An 18,229-nucleotide genomic window follows, 5' to 3' on the forward strand; every position below is an offset into this window, starting at 1 on the left:
CCTTTCCTTCTTATCAAATCTATATTTAACAATAGACATGATAGTTGTTATGACTATTCCTACCGGTATTATCCAGATAGCTTTTGATAAAAGTATTTAATATATAGTCAAACACAATGAAAACTGATTTGTGCATAGGAACTATGCTAATGATGAATTATTTTGGAAAAGAACCTATGACATGCTCTCAAATTCCCGATGCACCCCCTTGTACAAAAATATTACACTCATGTATCTGGCAGGCATGCCTCACCTGTTGGCATGAGATTTGGCATGTGCATGCGTAGCAAGTGAAATCTTATGCGGGGATGTACACGTGAGTGAGATTTTGGCAATTTTTGAAGATATTTTTGCTTCCACACATGCGCAGAAGCAAAAAAATAACTGAAAATTGCTGAAATCTCACTCACCCAAGTGTCTTCACATGAGATTTTGCTTGCTGTGCATGTGCAGAAGCCAAATCATGCATGGGAGCATGGGGGACATGCGGGTGTGTGCAGCGGCATGCGCATCCCAAAAATTGCTACCAGAGTGTAGCTCCTGACCATTGCAGTAGGAGGCCATCTGTGGCTCCTCCCATATTTGGGTATACCAGAGCAATTCGACAAAAGAAAAACAAAAACATATATAACTCTTCCCTGTTACAAGCTGAGACAGGAGGAGAACCTATGGCCTAGTGGCAGTAATGGGCAACCAAACTTTTTACTGCCACACTGTGGGTGTGGCTTATTTTGTGGGTGTGGTTTAATGGTCATGTGACTGGGTAGGAGTGGCTTGCTGGCCATGCAATCAGGTGTCAGGTGGGAGTGGCTTGAGCGATCATCAAGTGACATTCGCTTGTGTGACAATTTGCTTCGCTTTTCCCGCGCTCTCCTTCCTGCTGCCAGCTCCGCTACCACCCACGCCTTCTGCTTGCACCTCAGGCAGGAAGTGGCCACATGAGACTGGAGAGGAACCGGGCAAGAGAGAAGGTAGCTCGTCCAAGGTCAGGAAATAGGAAACAGGAAAAAAGGAAGGAGGACAGACGCAGCAGCAGCAGGGGAAAAAAGAGAGACCAGTAATCCAGGAAGTGACAGCCACCGATCAGCTGGAGCTGCGCACACATCTTCATTTCCACCGGTGGAAGTATGTTCCATCCCGTCCTGCTTGCTGCCCACCCCTGCCTAGAGGTTAAATGCTACTGCCTTATAGGAAGACTACCCAGGTTAAAATCCCATTAAGGGTATGGCTATCTGATGAGAGCTAAATAGCTTGAAATAGATCTATGATAATCTCCATTTTCATTATCAGCAAAAATATGTTATATATATATTAACTTCGGATTGTGCAGCCTATTCCCCCCCCCCCAAAAAAAAAGTATTAGACCTATTATATCTAGGCTGTAAAAGATGGATTATCAGAAAATAATAATTTCAGAAAAACTCTCAAGGATATTATCAAGCAAGATGTTCTGTATTTATTTGGATGCTAGGCAACACCTTATTTTTCATTGTATAAGTTTTTCTGCACTTGTCTGGAGCTTTTCTGACTTTTCATTGTTAAATTAAATTCCAAGGAAAGATTTGTACTAGGCTCTTTCAGATCCCAAATTGTGAGCAGCCAATGATGATTCCAGTATAGGAAATATATGTAGTAGAAAACAATGCTAGTGTCAACACAAAGAATCAGACCATTTGTGAGGTTGTAGCATAGATAATTTATTCAAGCCTATATACAAGAATCTGGTTAACTAAAGTCCAACGCTTAATTAGCACCAGATAAGGGTGAATTAAATTCAGGAAGGATTGGACTTGAAGTGCCTGTAGTAGTGCAAAAATACTAAATTGATGGTGGGTTTGACTCCATCCCCACCCCCTGCTCTGCCTGCACCTCTCTACAATTAATATCCTTCACAACTTCTATAAACTACATTTATAAACATAGAAAGAAAAATAGATGAAAAAAAGTAAGAAGACAAAAATCTTGAAGAGACGAGATTATATGCATGTAACTATGGTTTACATTTGGGATACGTAACACGGTTTAATATGAGATCCTTGGTGCTCTCTGAGCTTGATTGTTTGCTTTCAGATTTTTCACTACCAAACTAGGTAACCTTATCAGTGCTTCTGAATGTGAGATTTGCTCCCTGTTTATATACTGTAGTTTGCTTTGCCAGTATTGGTGGAAGTAGGTTTTCTCCTTGATGGGTTCTTGGTTAAGATATTGGTTTTTGCCTGATGATTTGTCTGATGTTAAACCTCTGGATATTTTTATCTGGATATGTTGATTGCTGAAGATAATGTTTTCTCTCCTTTTGTTTCCTCCTTATCTTGTATTGTATTTTTGGAATGGGATATAAATGAAATATATCTCTTATGTGTCTATCGACAGTTGATTTGTCTGAATATCAGGCTTCTAGGAATTCCCTGGAAGTTTGTATCAGAAGTCTATTTTCCATTGTTCAAAAAAAAAAAAGGTTAAAAAAAAGCAGAAGCCAGATTTTGGCACTCCATGAATTATATTGTTTTATTGGTGCTTATGGGTTGACTGGAGACAAAAATCCCTCTCTGCTTTTATTTAAAGTTTCAATGCTCGTAGAATAATTTGGGCTTGTGAAAATTATATCACCCAAATTATACATACTTGGATGGTGACACTGAATTCACGAATGATCCCAGTGTCATATCACAATCTGACAATTGAAATGGATTGCAATCATAGCTTCATGATTAAACGGTCCTGTATAAACAGCAAGTATTGTTATTATAAATTACTCATTCAATCTTCAGATAGATATGCATACCTCTTTTTATTAGTATTACACCATATCTTTAATGTTGCTACCGTCTCATATAGCCTAAGCACCCTTCCTTTCTTGGCATGGGGTATAGAATGTGCTATCTGGTGTGTAAGAATTTTTATTATAGAGTTGTCAAGTTTAGTTTGAAACATAAACATATTTTTACTTATACATTAGAACTTATAGTGATCAATGGCAGTGTATATAGTATATTATAATTTGTTTTTGATCAGCAGAAAGCAATTATTCATAAAGCTCAAAACAGAAAGCAAAGTTGTGTGAAAAAGGAAAAGAGTTATGGCCGTCTTACAGGGAAGGTAATTTTAATATAGACGAGATTGGTCCAGGCTCTGCAGTTTGGATTGATAGATTATCTTGCAGAACTATCATTTCAATAATCTCAATGACAGTATAGAAGTGGATACTTGATACTACATTATAAATTAAGCTTACTGCAAATGTCATTGCAGAGAATATGGAAAAACATCCCATAGTTATGTTTGCAAAAGTTAGAAGCTATATAAAATATTCTTTGGTACAAAGACTAAGGTAATCCTTTGTTTGACGTACAGTGCCTGAATATTTCCAATTATCTATAAGCTGCTTGGCTCTCTTATTCTTCATTAATATGGGACAATGGCATAAGGATTTGGGAAGGGCTTGAATTGTATGCTCATGAACATTTCAGGGGGTTCCAAAGAAATGTATAGTGATGACTTAAAAGAACAGCAGCCATTTCTTACTGTTCTGTTTCTTTATTATAATTCTCCATCAGGAATTAGCCGCTATTTAATTTGTGTCACACATAAGGGTTTTAATGGGCTAACAGTTTGGTAGTAGAGCAAGAAAGAAAGTGTATAAAAAGCCTTTGTTCAGAGGTAGGTTTCTAAGCAAGGGAACAAAATGAATGGTGATAATGTGCTCTCTCTCTCTCTCTCTCTTTCTGTGTTTGTGAGTGTGTGTGTGTGTGTGTGTGTGTGAGAGAGAGAGAGAGAGAGAGAGAGAGAGAGAAAGAAAGAAAGAAAGAAAGAAACTCTTTTTTCTTTCCTTTTCAACATGCTTTGAAACATTAAGAAAGACTTTCAGGAAACTGGATTATTCTAATATAATGCCAGACAATTACCTATTTATTCACAAATCCTATGGCATCATTTGTTTGGTGATCTCTGAACAAGGCCTGCATTCTGTTTGAAGGTGAAGCTGATGAGGTATGGCCAAAGATACATATCTCTATCCAAGGGCCAAAATACACATTAGCTTAATGAATAGCACACAGCTTCACCTTCTGATTTTCTTTAAGTAATTGGAGTCATATTTACATCATTTGGAAATGGACGATTTATTTCTTTCCACCCAGAATCCTTTTGAATTCTCCAGAATCCACCCATCTTAGAAGTTCAATACAAACATTCTCCTATATTTAAAAAAGTTAATTTCTTTCATAATTATTTTTTTAAAAAAAACTTAAAACTTAAAAAAAAACTTTTAAAAAATAAGATGATAAAGTTACATACTGTGCAATTAAGCATCAGAAGAATGACTGAAACAGGTGGAGAGAATTAAGAATCGATAGGCTTCCAATACTTTCCAGCAGAAAAGATGTCAGAGAGAATTTGTATTGAACAACCCTACTCCATTCTCCATGTAACCTTCTAAATTTCACATTAGCCTGATGAGTATCAATTTATAGATGCTAGAGACACAGTTTCAGGGTAACCTTTCCCCCTTTTGAAATGGATTTTGGAACATGCCTATTTCTTTTTTTGTTCAAAAATAAATGGTAGCCCAATCAGGGCTAACATTGGGAACATGTTATGATCTCAATGTAAATTGTACAGATGTGCTAAATAAATGGTAGCCCAATCAGGGCTAACATTGGGAACATGCTATGATCTCAATGTAAATTGTACAGATGTGCTAAATAAATGGTAGCCCAATCAGGGCTAACATTGGGAACATGCTATGATCTCAATGTAAATTGTACAGATGTGCTAAATAAATGGTAGCCCAATCAGGATTGTGATATTAGGAATATGTAATGATCTCAATGCAAGTTGCACACTGTAAATTGCACACTGAACAAGAAATGGAGCCGGGGTGGCGCAGCAGGTAGAGTGCTGTACTGCAGGCCACTGAAGCTGACTGTAGATCTGAAGGTCAGCGGTTCAAATCTCATCACCAGCTCAAGGTTGACTGAGCCTTCCATCCTTCTGAGGTGGGTAAAATGAGGACCCAGATTGTGGGGGCAATATGCTGGCTCTGTTAAAAAAAGTGCTATTGCTAACATGTTGTAAGCCGCCCTGAGTCTAAGGAGAAGGGCGGCATAAAAATTAAATAAATAAATAAAAATCAAATAAATAAAATATTAAATGACTGCCTTTCTTCCGGCTAGGAAGAGCTGGGATGGCTCAGTGGTTAGAGTGCAGCACTGCAGCTAACTACTAGCTATAGTTCAACAGTTCAAATTTCACCACCGGCTCAAGGTTGACTCAGCCTTCCATCCTTCTGAGGTGGATAAAATGAGGATCCGGATTGTTGGGGACAAGAGGTGTATTCTGTAAACTGCTTAGAGAGGGCTGTAAAAGCACTAAGTCTAAATGCTATTGCTATTCCTATAGGATCCATTCCACTAAGTCTAAATGCTATTCTGATTCCTAGAGCAACCACCGGGCCGCGGACCAGTACCGGGCCGCGGGGCATGTTGCACCGGTCCGTGGAGTCAGCAGCTGCCGGCCCTCATGCCGCCACCCCCTCCCTCCAGCGCTTCGCCTCCCGCCGGGCAAGAGGCCTCGGGAGGCAGGTTCTGCCGGCCACAGGACGATGGATGGGACAGAGGGGCGGGAAGGACCGAGAGGCTCAAGCCTCTTTTGGCTTCTGCCGCGGGGCGCTTTTGCGTTTTTGGCTGGGGGGAGGCAGGAGGGCCAGCCTGACCCCCTCTCTCCAGCGCTTAGCTCCCGCTGGGCAAGAGGGCTTGGGAGGCAGGTTCTGCCGGCCACAGGACGATGGCGGGAAAGAGGGGCGGGGAGGACCAGCACCCCCATGCTTAATCCCGCCCCAAACCACGCCCCTTTCCACCCCCACTGGGCCATAGAAAAATTGTCTTGCTGAAACTGGTCCCTGGTGGAAAAAACGTTGGGGACCACTGTCCTAGAGGATCCACTCCAAATCTGCCACTACCCTCTTGTACGTAGGTACAACAAGTAACTACCAACTTTGGAGATGGAATAGGTGGGTACTCTCAGGAGCATCTACCGGCATTTCTTTAAAGCAACTGTGCTTTTTCAGAATCTCTGTTTTCTCTTCATAGCTGTGTCACAACTATCTTCGCAAAAGACTCCTTTGGTTCTTGGAGTTTCTGACAGGTGCTATGTGCAAGAACATGTGCAGCGAAGGGCTCCACTTTTTTTTTCCTCCCAATATGGGATCCTGAGGCCAGCCCAGATTTGCATGCACCCGACATGTGTGCGTGCATCCCTGTGCGAGATTTTGCTTTTGCGCATGCTCCTGAAGTGAAATCTCGTGCAAGGATGTTCGCGCAGGTGAGATTTCAGCAATTTTTGCCCGCACAAGCGTCATCACATGAGATTTCACTTTGGATGCATGCACAGAAACAAAATATTGCGCGGAGGCACATGTGCAGATGCTGGGCAAGCGCAAGGCCAGGCCGGCCTCTGGAACCCATCAAAAAGCGCTAACAGATCACCGACCCCATCCATACCAGGTGGGGCCGATCACTGGACACAAAATAATAATAATAATAACAATAGCAATAATAATAATAATAACAGCAGCAACAACAACAATAATAACAACAATAACAATAACAACAATAATAATAACAACAGCAATAGCAGCAGCAGCAGCAACAACAACAACAACAATAACAATTTATTAGATTTGTATGCCACGGCTCACAACTCAGGGCGGCTCACAACAATCATAATAAACAATGTACAAATCCAATGTTTAAAACACAATTTAAAAACCCTTATAATAAAATAATCACACAATCCAATCAAACCATACATAAACCAAGTAGTTAGGGGATGTGTCAATTTCCCCATGCCTAGTAGCACAAGTGAGTTTTCAACAACTTATGAATGGCAAAGAGGATGGGGGCAGTTTTGATCTCCGGGGACAGTTGGTTCCAGAGGGCTGGGGCCGCCACAGAGAAGGTTCTTCCCCTGGGCCCCACCAAATGACATTGCTTAGTCAACGGGACCTGGAGAAGGCCAACCCTGTGGGACTTAATCAGCCCCTGGGATTCGGGCAGCAGAAGACAGTCCCGGAGGTATTCTGGTCCGATGCCATGTAGGGCTTTATAAGTCATTACCAACACTTTGAATTGTGACCGGAAACTGATCAGCAGCCAGTGCAGGCCACGGAGTATTGACGAGACATGGGCGAATCTAAGAAGCCCCATAATTGCTCTCGCGGCCACATTCTGCATAATCTGAAGTTTCCCAACACTTTTCAAAGGTAGCCACATGCATTCATAAGCACCTCTTTCCTTTTGAATTCAAACTGCTGTCTAGTTCTAGGCACCACATAGTACTACATTAATTCAAGTTGAGTGTACCATGAATACAGAGTCTCTTACATTTATCTAATCATGGTTCTCTTTCATGAACAGAGAGTTATATTTGCTAGGCAGATCATGGTTAGGTTCTCTGTGGACAATTGTGCCCTCACACTTGATTGGGAACTCTCCAGGAGCTTGTCCAGATAGAATTTGTGGGTCTCACATGATTGGGAAATATGACCAGAGATTACAACTAGCAAAAAAGCTGTGACAACTTCACAGTACTTTAATATCCCTAATAATGCCTTGCATATTATCTATTCAGTCTGTATATGGATTTGTTTCTGAAAGCTTAAAAACAGATATACAGTACAAGATTCCATTCCCCAAAATGACCCCAAACAACTCTTTGGAATTTGTTGAGCCAAAAGCAGTAAATGGGTCAATGGCACTAAAAATAATCAAGCAACGCACCTTAATATAACTAGTATTAATCTACAGTTTAATTATTTTTCCAGTTGGCTGCCTGGGAAAACTGGACAGTTTTGATTTTATCAGAAGAGTCCATTATATGATTTTTTTTTTTTAAACAATCTATATGCCATCTTGCGGATGTTGTCCTACTTAGGAAACCATTGAGCAGCTACCATCTCTAGCTTGGTATTTTTCATTATATTCTTTTAGTGAAGGCTCATTTATAGACACCATAGTCATATTTGCAAAAGACTCCTATTCTATCAACATCCGTGGGTTTAGAACCAGAGAGTATATGTGGCTTTATTCCTGCTATACATGCCCTTGGCCTTCTTCTTTTCCATTTCCATATTTCTGCATGGTTAACACCTTTTTTGTTCTGTTCTGTTCTGTTGCCTTAAATGGAAGTTCTATTAAAGTTTCATTCTTGAGGAATGTTGGCACCTTGTTCCAGTTCTTTTTAGTAAATACTTGAGTTTGAAGTATGTTTTCCGCTGTGGGAACTGCTGAGTGTTTTAATATTCCTTTTTTGTGTACTGACCGTTCCATTTTTATTAACAATGGCTCCCAAAAAGAGAATAAGTAGGTATTATCCCATGTTTACTTTACAGACTGCAGCACACATTTCATTTCTTGCTGCTTTGTAAGTTTATATATTTTCCCTCTGCTTTTGCGTTGGTAGATTTTGAATCAGCCTTTTCCTAAATGCCTTGTTGCTGCATTAACAGAAAACCCTACAGGATTTCTTTATCGTTAGCCATGGTGGTTGTGTACTTCCTTTCTTTGCGTGTGGTGATGTGATGGACATACAATCGGTTGTTCTGCCTGGATTAGTTTTCTTTCTGTCGAAAATTGGAAGAGGCCATTCAGATCATTTAGTCCAACCACCTATTCAGTGCAAGGATCCAAATTAAAACATTTGCAGCAAACACTCGTCCAGTGTCTGCTTGGACAAGGAAGGGCAGCCCAGCAATTTCCTGGATAGTTGATTCCACTGTTCACTTATCTTACCCTTTGGAAGCTTTGCTTAGCATACGACTGAAATCTATCATTATTCAATATCCTGCACCCTAAGATGATAAAAGAACAGGTCACAATCCTTTACACAATCTTTGCAACTTTTCAAACATTTAAAAAGTGTTATCATACACACATCCATCCACACCCATACACTATGCATCTTCTTTTTTCAAGGCTAAACATATACAGTTCCTTCCATCTTCATAGAAGAAGTCAGTTTCCAGTTAACAGTCTGTTTCCCAAATACTAAAGTATAGTGAAACTTCTAAAAATTCCATGGTTGTATTCAGTTTGGACTGTTTTTTTAAAACTGGTAGTGTTGACTCCAAGCTGAGAGAGAACCTGTTAAATTCGAAGTAGCGAGAGAGACACGTTGTGACCTGATTTGTGTTTATTAGGAACTGGCTATACAGTAACAAACTTGCAACAAAGTGTAACAAAGTAACTCAAGGCAAAAGACAAGTTGTGCAGGTGGGTTTTCCTTTTTAAAAGTTTTTTTCTTATAGGCGCGGCTTTGACAGCCCCTTGAATTTCCCAGCCATGGCTTAACCAATCCACGGCCGGAGTACATATACACTTATTTAACATAACTTATTTACATATGGGCTATGAGCATACAGTATTCGGTATTTGCATACATAACAGAACTGGTTCTCTGAATCAGTGATAGTGGGCCCACCCACACACCCCTGGTTTATACTAACCTTTATTTCTGCATTTGAAGCCCAGCTGATCATGGGCTGCAGATTGAATTGCTGCTCCACAGCTTCTTTTCCATGCTGCTTGCCTAGTTTGCAATGCGGCAGTTGTATTCCCTCTGAACTGCGCACACAGCTAAGCATGCACTCAGCACGCCTGGTGCACCAGTTGCGGCCCTATTTGGACCGGGAGTCATTGCTCACAGTCACTCATGCCCTCATCACCTCGAGGCTCGACTACTGTAATGCTCTCCACATGGGGCTACCTTTGAAAAATGTTCGGAAACTCCAGATCGTGCAGAATGCAGCTGCGAGAGCAATCATGGGCTTCCCTAAATATGCCCATGTTACTACAACACTCCGCAGTCTGCACTGGTTGCCGATCAGTTTCCGGTCACAATTCAAAGTGTTGGTTATGACCTATAAAGCCCTTCATGGCACCGGACCAGAATATCTCCGGGACCGCCTTCTGCCGCACGAATCCCAACGACCGGTTAGGTCCCACAGAGTTGGCTTTCTTCGGGTCCCGTCGACTAAACAATGTCGTCTGGCGGGACCCAGGAGAAGAGCCTTCTGTGTGGTGGCTCCGACCCTCTGGAACCAGCACCCCCCAGAGATTAGGATTGCCCCCACCCTCCTTGCCTTTCATAAACTCCTTAAAACCCACCTCTGCCGTCAGGCATGGGGGAATTGAAACATCTCCCCCTTGCCCATGTTGTTTTGGTGTATGATTGATTATGTGCTTGTTTTTTATATATATTGGGGTTGCTTTTATGAACTTTTTAACCTAAAACTGTAATTTAGATTGCTAAATATTAGATTTGTTACTATGTACTGTTTTTGCCATTGTTGTGAGCCGCCCCGAGTCTGCAGAGAGGGGCGGCATATAAATCCAATAAATCTAAATCTAATCTAATGATAAAAAGCAGAACCTACTTCTGGTTGTATTAAACGGGGGTCACCCAGAATGTAATGCACCACATTTTTTTCTTCAACAATTATTTATTGAACACAAGAAAGAATGATGTTTCTTCTACACTCCCTATGTTTCCAAGTAATCTCCATCCAGTTCTATGGCCTTCCTCTAGTGAGACACAAGGTCGTGTAGGCTCTGTCAGTACCACTCCTTGTTGTGGTCATGAAGCCTTGGAGCTCTGCCGAACCATCTTATAATGCCCTCACCCTCTGTGCCCAGCAATTAACTGTACTTCTGTCGACTGCAGATTCTCCAAAAATTGTACACAAATATCTGTGAATGTTTGCAACCGTTTCTTTCTCCGCAGTGAGAAATTCAATGATGACATGCTGCTTGTAACGTACATCACTTACAGACGTCATTTCGAAACACTGCTGCAGCTATGCTATCTGTCTGAATAAACACAAAATTTACACACGCACTCCTGACTATTTAAATAAGGCATATCTAAAGTTTCGCATTTGTAACATTATTGTTGGATGAGAAAAAAAAAAGTGGTATATTACTTTCTGGGTGATCCTAGTATCTTAAAAAAAGAACATAACAAAAAATGCTGATCCCTACACTATTCTTCTTTAAGATGATTTTGCATGAATTAATACTTATGAGTTCATTTACAATATTTCCAGCCTTTCTTTGCCATGATGAACATATGATTTGTCATTTGTCTTCTGAAAGGTAATCAGAATAAAGCACGCAGGGAGATAGAGGCACTTGCCCCATGAACTAGCATCAAGTATATTTTTGTGATTGTGTTTGTATGCTTTCCGATTTTTGTAAGGTGTTAATTGACAAACTTTGTTCTGTTTTCATTTTCATTTTGTTTTAAGCTAAACAATTTGTCCCTTGAACTCATACAGTGGCTATCCTCAAGGCATTAATTATCACTAAAAGTATATGTCTATCTCTTTCATCTCAATCTCTATGCACCTTTGACTCACAGACAGAAAAAATATCCAAGTTGATCATCTTGAAAATCTGCATAAGTAAGGAAAAAGAAACAATACAAATAGAATATTGTATGGAAGCTGAAGAAGCTTTAAACCTGGAATGTATGCTATCTTCAGAATAATTCATTTTAAGTGATTTGAGAATTGCAAGTAGAAAAAATAAATTATGGGAGAAATGTGAACCAAAGCAGGGAAGGTGAAGGAAGAAAGAACTAAGAAATAATTCAATTTTCTCAATTTTAAAACCTCATGGTGACTTTTTTAAAAAAAAATTGCACTCTAATAAACAATTCCCCTTCTGTTAATGATATCTATCCATCCATCTATCTATCTATCTATCTATCTATCTATCTATCTATCTATCTATCTATCTATCCATCCATCCATCCATCCATCCATCCATCTATCTTTGTCTGTCTGTCTGTCTGTCTGTCTGTCTATCTGTCTGTCTGTCTGTCTGTCTGTCTGTCTGTCTGTCTAGCTAGCTATCATCTGGCTAGCTACCTATCTGCCTTGGTACCTAACTATCTGATATTGATATTAATACAGAGATCAGTATGTGTTCCTAAACATAACTATTGATGTATAAACTGATACATCAATATTGTACAATAAGAAACCTATGGAACTATACAGATACAATATATATTTATGATGACATTCTTTGAACCAGTTAAATAAATCTCTATTGAATACTACATGAAATGTAATTTAAAATGTAATAAGTACTCCAAAGACTGGAAGAGATTCCAACTACAGAATTCTGGCATTTTAAATCTTTTGCTGTGATTGATTCATTGAATATTTTCATTTTCTTAATGAAAATCATAGACTCGTGATATTAGCATGTATGTACTAAGCATGTTGATTTATTTTATAAAACCCTTCTAATTTTACTGCTTTTAAGATGCACAGTTCTTTTAGCTACAATGTTTTGCATTTCATGAAAGGGCATCGACTTTTGAGCTAAGTTTGGAAGCTTTGCTTAGCATACAACTGAAATCTATCATGCAATATCCTGCCCCCTAAGATGATAAAGATGTGTTGTGTGGAACAACAGAAATATTAGAATATGTTATATTGTACTGCACCTCTATCCTGAAAGTTACCCCGAATTACTATTCCCACTCATCAAGTTCTTCGGTTGCATGATTTTTTTTTATCTCAACTAAAAAGAATTTTAAAACATACTTTCAGATCAATCTTATTTTACTTGAATGACTAAAGCTAAATATTATTCCATAGTATATATAATACACATAATGTCTCTTCAAACATCCTTTAGTCTCATTTGGTGCCATTAGTCTCCAATTGGCACCACCTCGACTCCAAGCGCTGAAGGTACAGTGGTTAGAGCATAGTACTGCAGGCTACTTCAGCTAATTACTAACTGCAGTTCAACAGTTCACATCTCACCGGCTCAAGATTGACTCAGCCTTCCATCCTTCTGAAGTGGGTAAAATGAGGACCCAGGTTGGGCAATATGCTGACTCTGTAAACTGCTTAGAGAGGGCTGTAAAAGCACTATGAAGTGGAATATAAGTCTAAGTGCTATTGCTATTTGGAGCAATTTTGGAGCCATTTAGTTATTACTTTATAACATATCTTTACTGTCAATGAATACATGCTTCTGTCTGATTTTCATTAATAGTTGTCAGAGTTATTTTAGCATTACAATACAGACCTACTGTAATTTATTATTCAATTATTCCAAATAATCATTTAATTGCTTTATTCAAATTGCATAATCTCTTACATATTAATTTTATGCCTAACATTTTTAAGCTTATTATTTTAGTTATACGGCTATGTGATTTTATAGCTTGTTCTATTCTAGTCAATTTCTCTGTGTTTTAAGTTGCATTGATAATCAGTGGGTTAAATGTGACTCTTTTAAAAATCTCTGTTTGATGGTTAATTGAAATGAAATGACTGACTGACAACTGAAGAGTTGTGTTTTTAAACCTTATAGTGTTTATAGTGCAGCCATGTTAAATTTCTATTAATATCATTTCCATATCAGGTTGTAAATGATAAAAAATGGGATAAAAATCCATGTGTAAATCTAATATAGAGGTATTGTAGGCATATTTGTCTATACACTTTTCCCAATGCAAAAGGGTTTTACCAAAAGTTTTTCTTTATATGTGGAGCCAGTGTAATGTAATATTTAAGATATTGTGTCAGAAGCCAGAAGACTTCCTCCTTTGAACATTTTTGTTATGAGGAATATAGGAAAAAGTATTATGTATACTGGTTTATGCTCTTCTTCAGAGGGGTTAGGAATATAAATATAACAAATAAATAATAATGTCAACTTTTAGTGTGCACTTTCCACTATACACATTCTGGCTCATTAATAGCTTTGAGAAACAGGAACTGGGTGTTGTGTAAAAAAGTTGGAACAAATGACTATCCTCATTTATATTCCGGATACAGGCTATTTGAATGTAGGATTAGCATGACATTTAGGTACATTCTCTTAAATGTGAAATTCACATTTAAGAAAACATAAATAAGCAGGAGCTCTTTCTCTCGGTGTCTCTGCAAAACATAACTAGGAGATAGTAAATCTACTTGAGGTCCAGCTAGTTAAATTTTCTGTAACTAAGAATAGGGAAGTATTTAAGCTCACAATGTAACCAAGGTTAATCTTTCTCCAAAGGGCTAGAATAGAATTGGTTAGCAATGGTCTCTGCATGAACACAACTATTAATAGACAAAACCAGATGGGAGTTGAAATGTGGAAATATCCTTGCATAGGTCTAGAGAAAAAATAATTCAAATTTAGCCATAAATTTGCCTTAATTTTATAAATGTTCAGGGTGAAAGATGAACCGACAGATGATCATTTTTAGGGTACTATCCATACAAACTATAGGTGATATAATTATTTATGGCTACATTTATTCAGCCATATGAATATAAATGTAATTATGCCTAAATCCTATTTTAATACTGAATTCTAATCATACCAGAAGTTATAAAGCTATTATATTAAAAATATTCTTAGTATTCCTAGTTATTATGTTATTTGAGTTTTAGACACTGGATACAGTTAATACTAACTTGTTGCATTCTTCTCCAAAATGTAAGTTTCCCAAGTGAATATTTAGTAAGTAAGTGTAGTTGCTTACTAAGAGATGCTAGATCTGATGGACATTGATTCAATTGAATTCAAGTGATTCAATGCAGTTTTGGCCACCATATTATAAAAAGATGTTGAGACTGAAAAGAGTGCAGAAAAGAGCTACAAAGGTGATTGGAGGCTAAACAGTATGAAGAACGGTTGCAGGAGTTGGGTATGTCTAGTCTAGTGGAAAGATAGAATAGGAGTCACATGATAGCAGTGTTCCAATATTTGAAGGGTTGCCATATAGAAGAGGGAGTCAACTTATTTTCCAAAGTACCAGAAGTCAAGAGAAGAAACAATGGATGGAAACTAATCAAGGAGAAAAACAAATAAAGGAAAAACTTCATAACAAAGACAAATATTAATCAGCTTGCCTTCAGAAGTTATGGGTGTTTCATAACTGGAGATTTTAAAGAAAAAAATGGATAAGTAGGGAGACACAGCCACTTTTCTACAATGGTATAATATCTTGTGCTTCAGCAGGGGATTGGATTGGAAGATCTCCAAAGTTCCTTCCAACTTTGTTATTCTGTTCTGTTAAGTTGCTAACTAAGACTATGTACAAATAGTATTTGGTTATATAAATTCACAAAATAGCTATTCCCATTTCAATGTTTTAGGTCACAAAATATATGCTAAGAAGAAGACTTACAGAATTGTTCTGAACTTCACATGCATTTAGCATAATGAAAGTAAGCATATTTATTTTAAAGTATGGCGCCCAAAACATGCTTTTGTTTCCTGTTTGTAATAGGATCTTATATGAGATTTGCTCATGATATGTTCCTATCATAGATCACTGTATAAAGAAGGGTATGATTGCCAGACCCATCCTTGAATACAGCTCATCCGTTTGGAACCCATATCGCATCTCAGACATTAACACCCTTGAAAATGTCCAAACATACTTCACCAGAAGAGCCCTTCACTCCTCCACTCCAGCTATTTTACGTGACATAGTTTATGAGATGCTGGGTTTTGGAAGAGAATTGCAGATGCCTTTTCTTCCATTAATATTATTTTTGCAGCAATTAATCAGATTTATCATATAGAAAAGGACAAAGTTTTCTTCAGCTAAATCAACAGACTAAACAAAATTGAATAACCAATAATTAAATTAGTATCAATTGACATTATGTATCAGTAGCCACTTTTTTCATTCGAATCACAAAGAAAGAATTCATTCAAATTGTTGCCAACTGTAGTTTTGTAGAAATCAAATTTATACTTTACTTTTTTAGTTCATCTTCTTTGGCAGGGTATAGGGGGAAAGTGTTTGTTTGTTTGTTTGTGAAGGAATAGCAGAACTAGGTGGAGGAGTAAAAAGAGGAATTAGCTTAGAATTGTTACATACCCACAAATCAATTCCACCCCCACTTCATCATTTTTTTCCTTATCTAACAATAACCAGGTGGTGACCATTGGTTGAGAAGATTCATACTATAGGCTTTTAACTATAAATCAATTAAACTGAACTTTCACATCTGGACCTGATCGTTTGCAGCTGTATGTGCATCTTTCTTTCTCTTTGTATGTCTTATATATACAGTTGCACACACGCATAAAACATACGTACATATGTTTGGGATGCTCTATTTTTATGCTAAAAAGGGTGAATTTCGTATGTGTGCTAAATACAGAGAATCCATCTATAGCATTTGCTATTTTTAGTCATCAGTGTGTCCCAGTCCCACCCTATTCCTATATTAGTCTGCAATTCAAAACACGCAACATATTATTTATCATTCACATGTCACTTGGGGATTTTATTGTTTCTTCTTTATATTCATTTTGAACTGAGAAAAAGTATACCCCAAGTTCAGAGAATCATACTATGTTTCAAATTTTGGTGAATCTAGAAGTTGTGAATTGCATTATGTTAGTTTATTTAAAGATGTGAATTGAATAAAAGTTTCTTATATCTCCATTGGTATAGAGATATCCAGTCCTCTTTAGCAGTTTTTCTTAGACTATGGGCATTTATAATTAAAAATGCATTACTTCACAGCTTGTTTTAGATGACCTTGATGGCTACTTTTTAAATTTCTTTCAAATCTTGTGAAGTCAACATGTGAGGAAAAAAATCAAGTGTGATCCCTCCCCTTCTGTTCCCAAACGTCAGTCAAGTTGAACTTCTCTCCTAAATAAAATATCCACTTTCCCACTGTTTTCTTGCAGGCTATATTGCAGGCATTTTGCCATTACATTTTTTCAGGAATATATACAGTATCTGATTCAAAATTATTGTTATGTCTCAATGGTTAAATTTATATCTGCATTTTCCTGGCAGAACAGTTATCTGTAGGATTTTTCAATTCCTTGGTAAGAATTAAGCAGGCTTATAACGTTGCCAAGAACTTCTGCAAAATATTGATTTCTTCTTTGATTCAAAATATAGTTTTCATTGTCTCGTAAAATTATATGACAAAGATCATTATTATGCTAAGAGTAGGATGACTTAGGTGTGTAGTGACAGAAAATTATTAGAGTTTACGTTGTTTTGAATCTAGAGTTCAGAACTGAATCTCGGAATTAAAAGTAAAAATTAAACCATTGACATATGAGTTTCCCAGAAACATACATGATGCACCAATATGGAAAATAGTTCAAAATCACCTTGCTTCTCTTAAATGCTCCCTCTTCTCCAACACAGACATATAGGCATATTTGTCAACTATCCAACTCAGGTGGAAAGTTTCATCTGAAGAATGATTCTGGCAATCATTGGTACCTGATCATAAAAGTGAATCACGTTTACTGAGACCTCCCAAGAGAAAATGTTCACAATCTATCCCGCCAAATAAGCAATCCCTGAAATATCTGTAGTGAATTTATCCAAAATTTGGGAGGGCTTCCATATGAAAATGTATCTGCTCTTACTTTATTTGTATCTGGCAGCTGCTCCTAATTCTACAGCATGAAACAGAACTTTTGAACTTGTGTTCAAAACTCAGTATGTCTAATCATTCTGTGGCAATTAAAAAGCTTTGCAGACAGTGATTATAGCTAATTTGTGACTCTAACCATGAGGCAAAAAAGAAAAGAAAAGATATAGCACCAAATAAATGGTACTTAAATATTGCATATTAACTCTTAAGGAGAAACATTATTAATGATGCATTCCTGAATGTCTGGGTCATCTCAAAATAAGCCAATCTTAAGAGAAATGAACTCACTACTGCTAATAATTAATGAGATCAGTAATGATGAATACAGGAAATTCTGTACTACATTCAGAACTGAAAAAAGTTTTCAAGTGTAAACTAAAATGTCTGGAGAATGCATATTTTAAGCATGTAACAAAACAAATGGATTACCTGAAGATGGTACCCTGTTGACATTCATTTTGCTATAAATTATGACAACATTGGATACTTATGATAGAAAATTATATCTTGTATTTTCTACTATAATAAAACTAAGACATTTGGAATAAAGTAAAACTAAATGCAGCCACTATTTTCCAGGCTGCTTTCCACAGTAGGCTGAAATAATGAAAGGGGAAGCAATCTGTACCTTTGTATATATATTTTTTTAAATCTGATTTTTTTTTTCCATTTCTTTGAACTTATTTGGGAACAGCCGGAAATGCATGGCCGGCAGCGTAAACCACCGGCCGAAATTGCCCTGGAGCAGGGGGACGTTGCTCTGAGCTCTGCGGAGCTTTGAACTTC

This window comes from Erythrolamprus reginae, chromosome 3 (assembly GCF_031021105.1).
Source record: "Erythrolamprus reginae isolate rEryReg1 chromosome 3, rEryReg1.hap1, whole genome shotgun sequence".
Lineage (NCBI taxonomy): Eukaryota > Metazoa > Chordata > Lepidosauria > Squamata > Dipsadidae > Erythrolamprus > Erythrolamprus reginae.